This window comes from Amblyomma americanum, chromosome 6, assembly GCF_052857255.1.
Source record: "Amblyomma americanum isolate KBUSLIRL-KWMA chromosome 6, ASM5285725v1, whole genome shotgun sequence".
NCBI classification, from domain to species: Eukaryota; Metazoa; Arthropoda; class Arachnida; order Ixodida; family Ixodidae; genus Amblyomma; species Amblyomma americanum.
In genome coordinates this window covers 188,922,078-188,939,546 of record NC_135502.1, presented here as the reverse complement: position 1 = coordinate 188,939,546, position 17,469 = coordinate 188,922,078, and positions in this window count along the sequence as shown.

Sequence of the window (17,469 nt, the reverse complement as noted above, 5' to 3'; positions counted from 1 at the left end):
CCATATCCCCTTGTACCGCCTTGTTTGTGGTTATCCTGTGGGCACCTAGTGCTAATCTTCCAACAGCTCTCTGATTTACTTCTAATCTCGGCTGAACTTCTGCTCTTAGGCACAGAACCGCATTCCGGAAAGTAAACCCCGGCACCAATATTAGGTATTCCTTTCCAAATACCTCTCGCTACTTCAGACCTATTGTATCCCCACTATGCCCTATGTTTCATTATCCTGGCATCTCTTCGCCCTTTTGTTATAAGAGACTGTTCGTGCTTTTCCGTGTACATCTGCTCTTCGTTTACCCATACCCCGAGATATTTGTATTCGGCCACTTGGGATATCTCATGGCCTTGTATTGTAAGCTCCTGATCAGCTGTATCGTTGAAAATCGTCACCCCTGATATAGTTGCGCTAAAACTGAAGCCTAGACTGTCTCCTCCCTCTCCACAGCAATTAACCAGAGTTTGCAATTTTTTCGATATGTTTTCTGTAGAAAACCAATTACCTCGTCACTGATACCTTCATCTTTTAATATGTTCCGCAGGAGTTCCCTGTTCACGTTGTCGTATGCACCGCTTATGTCCGGGAAGGCTAAATACAGAGGTCTGTAAAGAGGCATTGACTGTACTTTCACTGAAAACGAAGATTTCATAAGCAACAAAAAACAATTAAATAAGGTATCGCAGCACCATTGGTCGTTTTCACACGTAATCCGCGATGACGTCAAGTCAGTTTCTTCTTTTGCGCATCTCAGAGTCCACACCGCCATTAACTTCCAAACTGTAATCACGGAGTCCTTTCCGCTATACTGACATCATCAGCTTGAGTGGCAGGAAAAAAGTGTCCCCTTCCTTTATAAATCCAAACTTCTCTGCAACAAATGCGTCTTTTGCTGCCGAACAAGCAACAAAGCAGGAACCTGTTTCGAAATCTAACGATCGCTTTACACTAAAAATAAAAATTAGAAGGAGTTGTATGGAGTGTTCATTTAGTTGTATCCGAATATACAGTTTTTTTTATCATATTCCCTTTCTTTAACCAGCCATGTGCAATCTGCTAACGTTTGTTTTGCTGTTGTTAGCTCAACATGATCTTACGCCTTTGTCGTCTGATATGTGCGTAGGGTTATTTATTTCAGAAGTTTCAGAAGTGAACCGTTGGAAGTCAGCGCTTGGCTTCACTCGGGCTCGGCAGATTATCAGCGGGCCTTGGTGGAGCAAGCGCTCTTTTTCACTGGGCCTATTTAAGTGCTGGCCTCAAATTAAGTTTTTCCTCCTCCTCCACACAGTGTAATCGTCTCGTCCAGGGCCGCTGTCTTTATCCCCACAATTGAAGATGCAGAGCGTCACAACACGACGCAATGCGGGAAAATGCAATGCACTGTTGTCACGAAACGGCATGTGGATAATTACAAAACAACCAAGACCGCATACGTAACAGCCCAGCAGCTGCTCTGCGCCAGAAACAGATGGCAGACCCCGCCTATCGGTCGACGCGATGGCCTTTTCTTCTGAGCGATGTCCTTTTATACGTTCTTCCAAGCAGGACGTAAGCGCAGGTTGTCAGGGATAACCTAACCCGGCAGCCATCGGCACGTGCCCATTCCATAAGCCACTGAGAAAGGGGAGAGAGAAGGAAAGTTTCGAGAGAGAGAGAGCGAGAGGTACAGAAAGTGAAAGAGGGAAAAGGACAGAAGACCTTTTGCACTCCCTACGGGCTAACGATGAAGCGCGCGATTGCTCAAATGTGCGTGGAAGCGTCACTCAAAAAATAATGCCGCCATAAAGCGGTGGACAGCTTTAAGGAACAAATTCGAAAGTTGGAATAAGCTGGCTATCCGACTTCGATCAGTAGTAAAGTCGCAGAAACCTTATTGAAATAGTTGAAAAAAAAAACGAATGTAATGAAAAAAACACTCAAGGCGAAGTTACCAAAAAGAAAAGTATAAAGCGGTCGTGATCCCTTATGTACCCATGAGGTATAGCGCATAATTTGAAGCACGTTACAGCGAAGTACGAAGTACACGTGGTTTTTCTCGCCTCGAAAAAAAAAATCTGGCCTGCTTGTGGTGTAAAACTGACCATTAAGATAAAGAAAACAGAATGTAAAAAGAAACACGCAGTTCTGTTTGTGAAGTGTGCTGTGGGCGTGGTGTATCAGGTACCTCTTACATGCGGAAAAATGTACATCGGCCAAACTGGCCTAATTGCCCAGCAGACCATATATAACTGCAATTTAACGAATGGCACAGGATCTCATTTACCACATCATACTAAAGCCTGCGGTGAAGAAGATAACATGCGCGGAGCGAAGCTGGAGGAAACCAAGATATTAAAGAGGGGTAAGGACAAAATAGCCTCTCAGCTGGTCGAGGCATTCCATATAGAAAGACACGGTAGATCGATTGTATAAGCACCCCGTCACTTTCAATTCATAATAATAAACTGCGTTTTTACAGAGAATATGGTGAGGTACACGTCTGGCTACCATCTGTGCTCCGAGTTGCACATCCTCGTGCACATGTGTGGTTACTCCTGTCCTTGGTTCCGTGTCTCATATTCACTTGCATCCGCTGTGAATAAACAGTTGCAAGTTGAGCTTGCCTCGTTTCTCCTACTGTGTGCTCTCTGTTTTGGTGCTAAATCCTTTTACGAAAATATTGTTACAAGTGGACGAATCATGAACAAAGAAGTGGCGGTGCGCTGAACGACGACGACGTTGACAGTTGGTAGCTGGGCGCTCGGTTCTGAGCTGAGTGCTGGCCATCTCAGAGCAGCCGCCAATATAGACTTACCGCAAAAAAGACGAACTGCGCAACAAGAACACGGACGAAAGGGAGGCAGACACACACTAACGCAGACTTACAACTTTACTAAAGGAAGGAATACAAGGCAAATATATATAGCGATCCCCCAACGCACTTCAAATCTGATCTGAAGTGCGTTGGGGGATCGCTATATATATTTGCCTTGTATTCCTTCCTTTCGTAAAGTTGTAAGTCTGCGTTAGTGTGTGTCTGCCTCCCTTTCGTCCGTGTTCTTGTTGCACAGTTCGTCTTTTTTGCATTATGATCAACCAACTATCCCGACAAGTCCTGTTGATAGACTTACCGCCGTAACATCTTTTGGTGGAGGTCGCGGGTTTGAGACGACGGGCCGAACCGGCGAGATGACTACCGACCCGGCCCCTCCGTCTGCGCCTGCCACGCCAACTGTCGTCGTAGCCCACCCTCGCGACCCGGGCACATTCTGCGGTACAGATGGCGTGGACGTCGAGGACTGGCTCTCGTTTTATGAGCCTGTTAGCCAGCACAACAGGTGGGACGCCACGCTGATGCTGGCCAATGTAATATTTTATCTCGCCGTCACCGCACGCGTCTGGTTCGAAACCCACGAAGAGATTGCCACGTGGGATGCCTGCAAGCAAAAGCTCCGCGGCCTGTTTGGGAAACCAGTTGGCCGTCAGCTTGCTGCCAAAAAAGAACTTGCAGCTCGCGCCCAAACGGCCACTGAATCATATATTACATACATTCAAGACGTCTTGGCACTGTGCCGAAAGGTCGATCCCAACATGACCGAAGACGATAAGGTAGGCCACATTCTTAAAGGCATTGCCGACGATGCCTTCCACCTTCTTCTATGCCGGGACTGCTCTACGGTTGACTCCGTTCTGCAGGTGTGTCGACGCTTCGAGCAGGCCAAGCACCGGCGCATTGCACACCGCTTCGACCGCCTGCCTAACACAGCTGCCAGTTCCACGTGCGAGGATCTGCCGACACTAAGGCAGCCTTCCAACCCCGACAACCTGACTCGCATCGTGCGCCGTGAACTGGAGGCGCTGGCTCCTGTTACGCCCAACGCGCCCTTGTCGGACAACACCCTGGCCACAATATCCCTTATTCAAGCTGTCGTCCTCCAGGAGGTCGCCAACTTGGGCATGCCCTCCAGCCATCGTCCCGTCGAACCTCGGAGTGCGAGCCCCATCTCCCGTGGTCGCTACTGCTACGGCCCGCAACACCTTCGTCCCAAGTTACACAAGGTATCGCAATCCGGATGAGGGGCGTACCCCTGACGACCGGCCGATCTGCTTTACGTGCTCGCGCGTAGGCCACATCTCCCGCCACTGCCGCAGCCGTTGGTCCGCACCTCCTCGACCTTTGCCCTACGTCGACCGCCGTTATGACTATGGACCCCGTCGCTTCACGCCTCGGAATGACCCACCCAGCGCCGAGTCCACACCGCCTCCTCGTAGAACCAGCCGCTCTCCCTCCCCGACAGCCCACCGTTCCCGCTCACCTCTTCCGCACCGCAGTTACTCACCGTCCTCTGCAGGCCGCTTCGCGGGAAACTAGCCAGTGCAGCTCCCGGAGGTGATGCTGCATTGGTGCCCCGACCTGAAAATCCTCTACTGACCCAGCCTTCGCCCTGTAATTTGCTCGACGTTTTTGTGGACGGTGTTCCTGTTTCTGCCCTCATTGACACTGGTGCCCAAGTCTCGGTTCTTAGCTCATCCTTTTGCCGTCGCCTCAAAAAAGTTCAGACCCCTGCCGCTTCGCCCACCGTTCGCGTTGCCGATGGCAGCACTGCTGCCGTCACTGGCCTGTGCACTGCCCGCGTCACTCTTGCCGATCGTCACATCCCAGTTTTGTTCACCGTCCTCGAACACTGCCCTCACAATGTGATCCTTGGTCTAGACTTTCTAACCGCTCACTCTGCCCTTATCGACTGCTCCAGCGGCCTTCTACGATTTGACCTGCCTCTCAGCTCAGCCGACACACCCTCAAGCTCCACGCCCCGCCTTCGCTCCACCGATTACGCTCGCCTGCCCCCCGACTCTGCCGTTTATCTGCCTATGTCCCCATTTCCTGCGGTTCCTGATGGGGATTATCTTGCCTGTCCACTCGCCGATGTCGTTCTCTCCCGCAATGTTGTTCTTCCGCACCTCATCGTGACCGTCACCAAGAATAGCACCTCCCTTCCTGTCCTCAACTTCAGCTTGTCACCGCAAGTTCTTCCTGCAGGCATATCGCTTGCTACTTTGTCTTCTCTCACCGACTGTACCGTCACTGCTCTCTCACCTGGACCGCCTTCTACTGTCTCTCAAGCGGCCGACATCCTGGCCAACGTTCCGCAATCCATTTCTGCGATGATTGCTTCTTACCTGAGCCCCGAGCATGCACAGGATCTTCACAACCTTTTGGTGTCCTACTCCGACATTTTTGACTTCGCTTCTGCTCCTCTGGGTCAAACATCGGTAGTGACTCACCGCATTGACACCGGCGATGCCAGACCTATACACCGGAGGCCTTATCGTGTGTCGCTACCAGAACGCCAGATCATCCAGCGGGAGGTGGACAAGATGTTGGCCAACGATATCATCGAGCCTTCAAACAGCCCTTGGGCATCTCCTGTCGTGCTCGTGAAAAAGAAAGACCAAACTTGGCGGTTTTGCGTCGACTATCGTCATCTCAACAAGGTCACGAAGAAAGATGTCTATCCCCTTCCGCGCATAGATGATGTCCTGGACTGTTTACATGGCGCCCGCTACTTTTCTCCCATCGACCTTCGTAGCGGGTATTGGCAAATCTCTGTTGACGCAAGAGACCGCGAGAAAACAGCTTTCGTCACCCCTGATGGCCTTTACCATTTTAAGGTAATGCCCTTCGGCCTTTGTAACGCCCCTGCCACATTTGAACGGATGATGGACTCGTTACTCCGGGGCTTCAAGTGGACGACCTGCCTTTGTTACTTAGATGATGTAATTGTTTTCTCGCCCTCTTTTGAAACCCACCTGCTTCGCCTTTCGTCCATCTTGGCACTTTTCCGCCGCGCAGGTCTTCAACTCAACTCAAAAAAACGTACTTTCGGCCGCCGCGAACTCAAAGTCCTCGGCCATTTGGTGAATGCGAGTGGCATACAACCTGACCCTGATAAAGTTCGTGCCGTCAGTGCTTTTCCCTGTCCCCGCTCGCCCAGTGATGTCCGCAGCTTCATCGGACTCTGTTCCTACTTTCGCCGGTTCGTCCCGAACTTCGCAGCCGTCGATCGCCCTCTCACCAATCTGTTGCAGAAAGGCGTTCCTTTTTCCTGGGGCCCAGAGCAGGCTACTGCATTCTCCAGCCTTATCGCCGTCCTCACCAACCCTCCTGTATTGGCCCATTTCAACCCGTCTGCCCCGACTGAACTTCGCACCGATGCCAGTGGTCACGGAATTGGCGCCATCCTTGCTCAGCGACAACGCGGCCAGCACTGCGTGATTGCGTATGCCAGCCGTCTTCTTTCTTCCGCCGAGAAGAATTACTCCATCACAGAACGCGAGTGCCTGGCTCTTGTTTGGGCCATTGGAAAATTCCGCACATACTTGTTCGGCCGCCCATTCACTGTTATAACCGACCACCACGCCCTGTGTTGGCTCTCATCTCTCAAGGACCCTACTGGCCGTCTTGGCCGGTGGGCATTGCGATTGCAAGAATACACCTTTTCCGTGGTTCACAAGTCCGGTCGCCTCCATCAAGATGCAGACTGCCTGTCCCGCTATCCCGTCGATCCTCCTTCTACAGACTGTGAGTCGGATGCCTGTGTCCTCTCCATCTCCGACCTCTCCCACATTGCCGACGAACAGCGCTTGGATCCCACCCTCACCTCTCTCATCGACCGCCTCAGCACCGACCGCCGCGACACTTCTCTGGCCCGGTTTTCGCTGGACGGGAACACGCTGTACCGCCGCAACATGCGACCTGATGGCGCTGAGCACTTGCTCGTTGTTCCCCGCCACCTACGGTCCACTATCCTCGAACAACTGCATGACGCACCTACGGCTGGTCATCTTGGTGTCTCCCGTACGTACGACCGCGTGCGCCGGCGTTTCTTCTGGCCTGGTCTGTACCGCTCCGTCCAACGCTACGTCGCCGCTTGCGACGTCTGTCAGCGCCGAAAGAAGCCCGCTGTCCTGCCGTCTGGACACCTGCAGCCGATCCCCATCCCGACCGATCCGTTTTCTCGTGTTGGGCTAGATTTACTTGGGCCCTTCCCGGAGTCCTCCACGGGGAACAAGTGGATTGCCGTCGCCACCGATTATGCCACGCGGTACGTGATCACTCGCGCCATTCCAACCAGCTGCGCCACTGACGTCGCTGACTTCCTTCTGCACGACGTCATATTACACCATGGCGCTCCCCGTCAACTCCTTACCGACCGTGGCCGCTGCTTCCTTTCCCGAGTTGTTGACGAAATCCTTCGTTCGTGCTCCGTTCGTCACAAGTTCACCACTGCTTATCATCCTCAGACGAACAACCTTACGGAGCGTCTCAACCGCACGCTGACAGACATGCTCGCCATGTACGTATCCGACGACCACCGGGACTGGGACATAAGCTTGCCTTTTGTCACCTTCGCCTACAACTCTTCGCGCCATGACACCGCTGGTTACTCGCCCTTCTATCTTCTCTTTGGACGAGACCCCTTACTGCCCTTCGATACTCTGCTGCCCACAGCTGGCCCTGTCACTACATATGCGCGTGACGCTATCGCCCGAGCAGACGCCGCCCGCCAGGTTGCTCGACACAAGCTCTCCGCCTCCCAAGAGGCTCAAAAACACCGCTACGATGGCCTGCACCGTGATGTGCGATACCCTGCCGGATCTCTCGTCTTGCTGTGGCTCCCATCCCGTCGTGTGGGGTTATGTGAAAAACTTCTGCCGCGCTACACAGGTCCTTATCGTGTATTACGGGCAGTGACCGACGTAACGTATGAAATCACGCCGCTGCACCCAAATTCGACGTCCGCTCCACTGAAGTCCGAAGTCGTTCATGTAGCTCGCCTCAAGCCCTATCACCCACCATCGACATCGCACGCCTAACACGCACCGGGACGTAGCCTTCAGCCGAGGGGGATAGTGTTACAAGTGGACGAATCATGAACGAAGAAGTGGCGGTGCGCTGAACGACGACGACGTTGACAGTTGGTAGCTGGGCGCTCGGTTCTGAGCTGAGTGCTGGCCATCTCAGAGCAGCCGCCAATATAGACTTACCGCCGTAACATCCCCGTAACAATATGCACCAACTAGCCCCCCAGCAAGTATTACTAAACTGATAGGGCCTTCTTGAGCACACCGCCTACATCGTAGGGAGATTTGTCTGGCTGCTCGAGCCCGGCCATCCACGACTCCTAACTACCCTCTAATAGACGCTTTTACCAGCTTTGCAGAGATCTGCGCATTTTATGTGGCCTAAATTATTTTTAACAGTCGTGAAAAACGGTCTGCATTAATAATACTTTTAAAAATAGTAATGCTGAAAGGGCCGCTGCGGTGGCTTAGTGGTTATGGCGCTCGGCTGCTGACGCGAAAGACGCGGGGTCAATCCCGGCCGCGGCTGTGCAAATTTGATGGAGGTGAAATTCTAGAGGCCCGTGTACTGTGCGATGTCAGCGCACTTTAAAGATTCCCAGGTGGCCAAAATTGCGCGGATCCCTCCACCCAGACGTCCCTCATAGCCTGAGTCGCCTTGGGACATTAAACCCCGATAAACCATAAACCAAAAGTAATGCTGAAAAAAGTAAAGTTTGAGGGGTGGAATAATAATAGGCTTGCGGCACTACGCGGTCCCTGAGTGAAACAGACGGACTACTGCAATACTGTGGGAACGACCGCAAGGCTGCAGGCACTGCACTAAAGGAGGCACCGCTAACAATAACTGTACCGCCCCTCCCTCCGTACAGCCTGCCTACACTTGCATTAAGTGACAACAAAATGATGCCTTCTGATTGGCCCGCGCTTGCCAACCGGTTCTAGAGCTCCATCTTCATCGGTTAGGACATGGTAAAGATGAGAAGCCGCTCTCCATGCGCACCCTGATGCATACAAATATAAGCACGGCGAATAGATATGTACATTTCTCCTTGATGCAAAGAATGAATGGCGAGCGGGTATGTACATTTCTCTTTGATGCAAAGAATGAATGGCGAGTGGGAGCTGAAACGGCATTGACGTCACAGACGTCAGTGTCATGAGACCTAGCACTATCAAATCATAATAATCATCGTCATCAGCCTGACCACACCCACTGCAGAGCAAACGCCTCTCCCATGTCTCCAATTAACCCGGCCCTCTGTAAGCTGCGCCCACCCTATGCCTGCACTTCTTAATCTCAACCGCATTATGATACATCGTTCTGGCGCACGAAAAACACGGACGAAGGAAGAACAGACACACAATCGCCGGACATCAACTGAAGTTTATTCACAGAAACCAGTCTTATATGTACACATGTGACCACCAGGTAACTGATATCAAAAGCACAAAATCGGGAAAACCAAAAGGCAATCAACCAGAGCCACAGGTTCCATATCGCACACGTGCCTTCATGCAAATCGCCCACAATTTCTGTGCCTAGCTGACACGATCAACACCGTTAGCCTTCAGATAATCTAGTTCCTTTCTTCTAAGCACAATAGAGGGAGTACTGACGCAGTGATCTTTATCATTGGCAATACAGAGGGCTTCAAAAATTTCCCGGCTTTTCTGAGTCCTGAACTTTCTTAACACACTTGTTTCTTCCAAAAACGCCTTGCATGCTGGCTTATACGAACAACGGCGAATGTGGTCAGCTAAATGACCTCCGCCACTAATCGAAGTTACTGTCCTGCGATGCTCTAGCAAGCGTTCGTTGATACAGCGCCCGGTTTGTCCAATGTAGCGTTTGCCACAGGCGAGAGGGATGTTATACACCACGCCAACCTTGCAGTCGACGAGGGCTTTGGTGTGCCTAATTTTGCAGGCAGACCTCTTTTTGGGTTCGTTTACTAGGCGGCACAGGCGTCCCAGCTTCTCCGGAGCTGAAAACACTACACGGACGCCGCACTTGTCCCCGACCTTCTTGAGGCGGTGCGAGACCTTGTGCCAGTAAGGCACAACGACAGGTCGCTGTTGCGGGCGTGTGTTATCCACCTGCCTGTGCCGTCCACCAGATTTTACTTCGCTAATCTGGCTTTCGACCACTGAGGCCACGATTTCTTTCTGGAAACCTGCCTTCTCCAGACGCCTTAGTTGGGCCTGGACACTCTCCCGGACTCGATGCTCACACGACTTGGCTAGAGCAGAGCGGATGCAGTTTTTTGCAATAGCTCTCTTCACGAGCTTAGAATGAGCCGATTTGTAGTTAATAATTTGTTTTCTCGACCGTGGCTTGTACTGCCAGCACACGCGCGTTTCCTCAAAAATAAAGCACACATCTAGATACTGGATGTGCCCTTCCTGCGGCAGTTCGTGCGTGAACTTCATGCCAAAGGCGTTGCAAACAAAAATGTCAATAATGTCGTCCACGACAATACCCCTATCCCGAGCCTCAGTCGCGTTCATTACTACAAGGTAGTCGTCTACGTATCTAAAAACTTTCAGCACGCTGGCGTTGTAAAGGGACGCCTGAATACGCTTGTCAAGGGTGGATAAAAATATATCGCTTAAAAGCGGTGCTAGGCAAGAGCCTATGCACACTCCTTTTTTTTGGATGAGGCAACGATCATTGAAGGTGACAATGGTGGATGAAAGATAAAATCTTAAAAGCTCTAGAAAATTGTCGGTAGATAACCCTGTCATATTCTGAAAAGCCACAGGCCCGGCGTCTTCAATGAAAGTTCTGACCGCGCAAAACAGCTCGGGATGAGGTATTGAGTAGAATAAATCTTCAACATCAATTGAAAAGGCAAATCTTTTTGGGCATGAAGCTTCTACGCCAGAAAAATATGCAATGACTTGAGTGGAATTTTTTACCAGAAAAGGGTCGTCTAAAGAAATAGCACTAAGGTGCTTCTGCAGGAACCTTGACAAGGAGCCCTGCCAGGATCCCTTTTCCGTAACGATAGCGCGGAAAGGCGCAGATTCTTTGTGGGTTTTTACCGTGAAGAAAACACTAAGGGAGTTTACATCAGAAGCGGAGATACTCTTTCTTAATCTTTCCAAGTTCATTTCTTCACATAAAGCGATGGCCTTTTTCTTCACCTTGGCTAAAGACACCTTCCTATCAGCAAAGTTTTTTGTCAAGGCCTCGTTTGCCTTCTGACGGTACGTAGAATTTGGCATCACCACGAAGCCTCCCTCTTTGTCCGACACTAACAGGGCAAGATCGTTGCTCTTCAGAAAGTTGACAGTTGATCTAACTGGTATTTTGGGGGCAAAAGGTGCACCACTATACCTCAAACACTCTACACCTTCAGCAATACAGCGGTCCTGTTCATCTGAGCTTGCTGCCGCCGCCACGTTCCTGACCATGGACAGTAAATGTACAGGTTCTTCTTTTGGTTCAATACAGAACTTAGGACCACGAGATAGTGCAGCTTCAACCCTTTCGGGCAAATTACACTCACCAATACAGGTTACTTGGTTCGTTGCCAGTTGCTGGTGCACTGGCGCTTGCAAAAAACTGTGCAAGCGGTTAGGATTGCAAACACTCGTCAAGCAAATTCAGGACAAGAAGAAACCTGGCAAAAAAACTGTGCAAGCGGTTAGGATTGCAAACACTCGTCAAGCAAACTCAGGACAAGAAGAAACCTTGTTTAGACATGTTCTTTTCCGCAAAAACACATAAGGATGGCTGCCCACTTCGTGTGATTATTTCAGAAAAGGAAACGTGGCAGAAATGTTTAGCTCTTTTTCTGCAGGATAAGTTGGCCATGCTAACAATTGAAGACCCATTCCTTGTTAGGAACTCCAAACAGGTTGTTGAATACTTGCGGCAGCATAAGACTGCAAATGTATCTGCCTTTTCCATAGACGTAAAAGACCTTTTTTACTCTTTGCCGCATGATGCTCTGCTATCATGTGTTGAACAGGCCATTGATAGGATGGGTGCCGTTTCGTTCCAGAACAGTTGTGGTTTACATGTTAGTGGCTTTCTAGAATTGCTTGATGTGTACCTGCGATCTACGTTTGCCACCTGGGACAAAGGTTTTTACCTGCAAAAACGCGGAATATGCATTGGATCATGTATTGCCCCGGTCCTTAGCGACTTGTTTTTAGCCATGCATGACAGAATGATTGAAAGATGTCTCGAAGGTACAAGTGTTGTCCAAGTCTTTAGATTTGTAGATGACCTTTTAATCATAACTGAGAACACCAATGCGGATTTTCATGTAACAGCCGAAGACGTGCTTGACACATTCAAGCGAAACTTAGCACCTTTAGTTTTGACGCATGAACTGCCCAGCAACAATTCCATTAGATTTTTGGAACTAAGACTAAAGTTTGCAATGACCATGTTTGTTGGGGGTATGAACCACGGGGGAAAAAAGGTTTATTACCCGCTGTGTCTGCCCACTCCAAGCTTGTGAAGCGCAGCGTTGTAAAGCACTGTTTTGTAAATGCCCTGACTAAGTCCTGCGACCATATTATCAAATAAAGTCTAGCCCTGCAAAATAGACGCCTGTCTGACGCAGGGTACCCGAAGGCCCTTGTGGTTTCTGTGGCCGAGGGCTTGCTCCAGAAAATGAAAAACGTCCGGCAATCTGAAAAGAATGCCGTGACAGGCCCGGATGCACGCAAAAAAGTGGCAGTCATTCCGTATATCCACCAGACTTCCCACAACTTGAAGAAGATTGGAAAGCGCGTAGGCGTTAATGTTGTGTTTTCGGCCCCACTCAAACTATCAGTTCTGTGCAAGAAGACTAACCCGTGCTACAGCAAAAAGGAAAAATCGTGCATGATTAGACACCAGAATCAGTTTGTCACTTGCGACGATGGTGTCGTATATCGCGTTCCGTTGTCCTGCGGACGCGAATACATTGGACAAACCGGCAGGTGCATAAATACCAGATTGAAAGAACACAACAAGAATGTAAATGATGGTGACCAGGGCCATCTTAGCACGCACTGTCGTAAGTGTGGCAATGAGTCTGCACGTCGCCGCAGAAAACCTTGCGCGCCTGCGTTCCAAAAAAGCACAATCGTTGCTCGACACAATGATCAGTGTGTTAGGGAGATAATCGAGGCGGCAAGTATTGCTCGTGCAGAGGACAGGTGTGTAAGCATGCCATCAGTTGTTCTAACCAAGAAAGAGCTGAAGTTTCTGGATCGATGGTGATTGTCCTAATCTCCTATGCCTTTCATGCTGATTGCTTTGCCTGCCCTTTCCTGCTGAAGGTTCAAATGTGTATAAATGCGTGGCCTATCAGGAAAATAAATAGTTGGAAGTCAGCGCTCTTTTCACTCAGTCTGTCGTCGTCCCTTCTTGTGGTTCGCGCTGCAACACATGTTCAGTATGCAGGTGTGGAGGTTCTTTTTGTATACCGGTGCAGTAGAGAATTAAATCCTGTGCGTGTAGCGACAGAATCAGTTATAACTACTTTTGCTGGCTCCTACTGTCTTTCTGAGCTCAAGGTCTGGCCAATAGTGTATCGTGTGGATCCTCTGTAACCCCGTCCACTTCACTGCACCAACTGTTGGCGGTTTGGTCACAGTGGTAAAGCCTGGAAATCCGCGACTCGCTGCCGTGTTTGTGGAGACGGGCATTCGGATGACAGCTGCTCCTCTGATCAGCCCCAGTGTTGTCTCTGCAAGTGTAAACCACCCAGCTGATGATGCCCACTGCTCGAAGTGAGCTGACGAACAAAGCCTGCTAGATATAATTCAAGCGAAGCGATGCTCGAGAGCAGATGCGTATGCAATTCTGGATCGGAAGAATAATACATATGCCAGCCGTGCGCGAAGCTCTGTTGCAGATATAGAGTCAAGTTTGACTACTTCAATAGTGTCCTCAGTAGAACAGGCTCTTTCTGTGGTGGTCGAGCGAATGCTGTGAAACTTTACCGAGGCTTTATCTCAATTTGTTGCAGGCCTGTCTCTGCCTTCTCAATCATCTGTTTCGGCAGCGACGCCTGCATCGCTCCTAAATTGTGCTGCTAGTAAGAATGACTCCATGTCGCCCCCTGACGCGTCCCAAGTCCCGCCTGCCAACAGCGCTCCTGGCAGTGTCTCTCACATAGATATCTGTAACACGGATGTTGAAATGCTCTGTCCTTCCCAGAAGCGTCGAGCTTCTTCCTCACCCTCGAAGTCAGCTGTTCCGCAAATAAAAGCAAAGAAAGGACCCCCCAAACTAATCCCCCAGACTAATGTGCTGAAGGAGACTTGCTGCCTCTTTCATCAGTCAATAATCATTGCAGGTCTAAAAGTTCTGCAATGGAATTGTCTTTCCGTACTTTCTTCTCTCACGGATCTTGAAATACTTCTTCATAAACATAATCCAAATATTTTGATTTTGCAAGAAACGTGGCTCTCTCCACTTAAATCATTTCCAATGAAAAAATTCCGTGTTTTCAGGGTAGACCGCAGTAATGACACGGGTGGTGGGTTAATAACTATGATCTCTTCAAAAATATGTCACCGGGCATCAATTTCGCAGAAAGTTACGCTTCCTGACTGTGAGTTGTTGGCGGTTGAAATCTCCCTTCCGCAGTGGGCCACAGTAACTATTACTAACGTCTACTTTCCTGTAGGTGTTCACAGGACAAACTGTTTGGATGCCTTCCTGAGCGGAGCAAACAACACAGTCATCGCAGGGGATTTTAATTTGCACCACAGTGTCTGGGGCAGTCGCTCTGACTCCTGCGGCCAGATTCTCTGGTCATAGATGTCTATGAATGCAGTGCACTGCTGCAATTCTGGAGCAATAACATTTATGCGTGGAGTTTCTCGTTCAGTTATAGATTCAACATTAGCATCTCGTGGGGTTGGAGTATCTGCATGGTCAACAGTAGACTCAGGTACATCTAGTGACCACTTTCAATTTACATTTACTTTTATGTCCTCTCCTATCAGAAAAAGAGGTGCAACCATGAAATTTGTAAATCACATTGCGTATAAAAAATTGATATCGGCCTCGCTTCCCTCCATAGTTAGCTCAGGTCGAGCAGAAAGAGCTCAGCGGGCAATTTCCTTTCTGCAAGATGCTGCTGAGAGCTCTGTATTCTCTGCAGGTGTGCGCTACTGCCAGACAGCTGTCTCCTTGGTGGACGGAGGAGTGTGAGAAAGCTTTCTGCCTTAGAAAAGCAGCATGCAAAAAGCCTTTCCTATAATCTGAGCCCAGCTAATTGGATATATTATAATTCTACACCGCATCTTTCAAAAGAACTGTTGAAAAAGCAAAAGAGGATTATAATCAAAATTTAAACACATATCTCTCTAAACCTCAGAATAAGAAGGCTCTATATAGATTCATGGCGCAGAATAACAACTCTCCGGCCTCCAACCGCATAAAGTCAATGGTATTGTCTCCGCAGGAAGGTAAGCAACAGCTTGAACGTATTGCTCAGGGGCTGGCTTTACGTTTCCAAGTGCAGAAAACGGAACCTTTGCTCACTCTCACCCACAGCTCGGACTATCCCGAGGTGGACGTGTCGGAACTCCTCCCAATTGTTTCCTCGATGCAGTCTGCTGCCCCGGAATCTCATGGGGTTACTGTGGGCATGTTAAAGATTTTAGCGCAAGACTTCCCAACTCACCTTCTGGATATTGTAAATGCGTCATTGGAAAACTCTTGGATTCCTTACAGTTGGAAAATTGCGAAAATAATTTTACTTTTGAAAAATGCAGAGAATGGATTTATTTGAGACAATATTCGGCCGATTGCTTTAACCTCAAATTTAGTAAAGCTAATAGAAATAGTAGTGCGCAGTCGCCTCACAGAGCATGTTCATCAAGTTAACGGCCTCAGCTCCGCCCAGATTGGCTTTCGTCGCGGTTGTTCCATATGATACGCGCATGCGGATCTCGAGAGCCGAATACGACTCTCAATGCGCAAGAGAGAAGTTGTGGCTTTGGTGACATTTGATGTTGCTAAAGCCTATGACTGCGTTGAACACACGGTCCTTTTTAACAATCTTGCTCAGCTACATCTACCGCACTACATCTATGCTTGAATTTGTGAATTTTTAAAAGATAGATTTTTCTTCTGTACAGACGGATCTTTCTGTTCTGATACCTATGTTCAATCAACAGGTGTGCCGCAAGGATCTGTTTTGTCTCCACTGCATTTCAACATATTGGTTCGGGACATACCCATTCATCCAAACATTTCAGTTTATGTATACGCAGATGATATAGCTTTTTTCGCATCAGCAAAGGATATTCATGCACTATACAAGTGTTTGTAGGCATACCTGAATGCTATTGAAGTCTGGTTGAACCAAATTAATTTATCACTTAATGTCAGAAAATGTGGCGTGCTTGTATTTCCGCCCGACATACTTTTGTACATCTCGCAAGTATACCGCTCCACTCCAAAACCGCAGGTGGAGGCGGTAGTATACCGCTCCACTCCAAAACCGCAGGTGGCGGCGGTTAAATACCTACGCGTTACTTATTATCAAAGCTTGGACTGGCAGCACCATATTAAAAATAATGTTATTAAAGGGGAACGTTCTCTGGGCCGGTTGACACGAGTTGGCAATAAAAAGTTTGGCATGCGTCGTGACACGTTACTGTTGCTCAATAAGGCTTCTGTGAGACCGATACTGGAATTTGGTTGTGTCTTGTTCTCTGGTAGCGCAAACTACAAGCTGCAGCCATTAGCTTTACTGGAAAGGCGTGCCCTACGGCTATGCCTCGGGCTTCCAAAGTCAGCTTCAAACACTGTCCTTTATCTGGAAGCCCGAATCCCCGATCTCTTTTCCCGATTCCAACTTCTAACAGTGCATACTTTCCTCAGGTCCTTTGACCCGGGCCCCGGCGTTCGTATTCCCATTTTTCTATCCCAACCACACCTGTTTTTCACTAATCATTGGCCACGCTATCAGCTTCCGCAAGTTAGGTTCACGCAGAATCTGTTAGCCCCGCTTCAGGTTAATCTGATCTCCTTGCAACAAGTTGCAGATACGCAGGCTGACGCCGTCTTCTATTATGACCATATTTTCCCGTCCCATGCGAAACATATGCCCGCAAATATCCTAAATGGTGTCCTTTCTGAACACCTACAGAATTTTACTCTTCATACTGTTACCTCCACTGATGCCTCCGGCAGCTGTGAGAAGGCAGCGGTTGGGATATATTCGCAGGAGCTGGCTTGGAGCTATTCCGTTCGTATTCCAGATTATACTCCTATATTCTTCGCAGAGTTTATGGTCATTTGTTTGGCTCTTCTCAAACTTCCTAGGCATGTAGCACGGGTTCTTATTCTTGCAGACTGCCTTTCAGTTCTAGTTCTCCAAAATTCGAGAAAATCTTTATTCAATCGTTCGCTTAGGTTTTTTGTTCCATGCACAGTGCGTGAGATCCGCTTTGTCTGGGTACCTGGGCATTCGGGCGTCTAATGTAACGAGGTGGCTGATTTATTGGCAAGGTTAGCTCTCAGCACTCCTGTAATATAACCCGCCCCTCACCTCATTCTGTTAGAAACTTCACGTTTCCAGCGCTTCCAACATATTTCAGCCAACATGAGTGATCTATTGCTCAATATCGTGGATTTTAGCCACTTAAAGTTCCCATGAA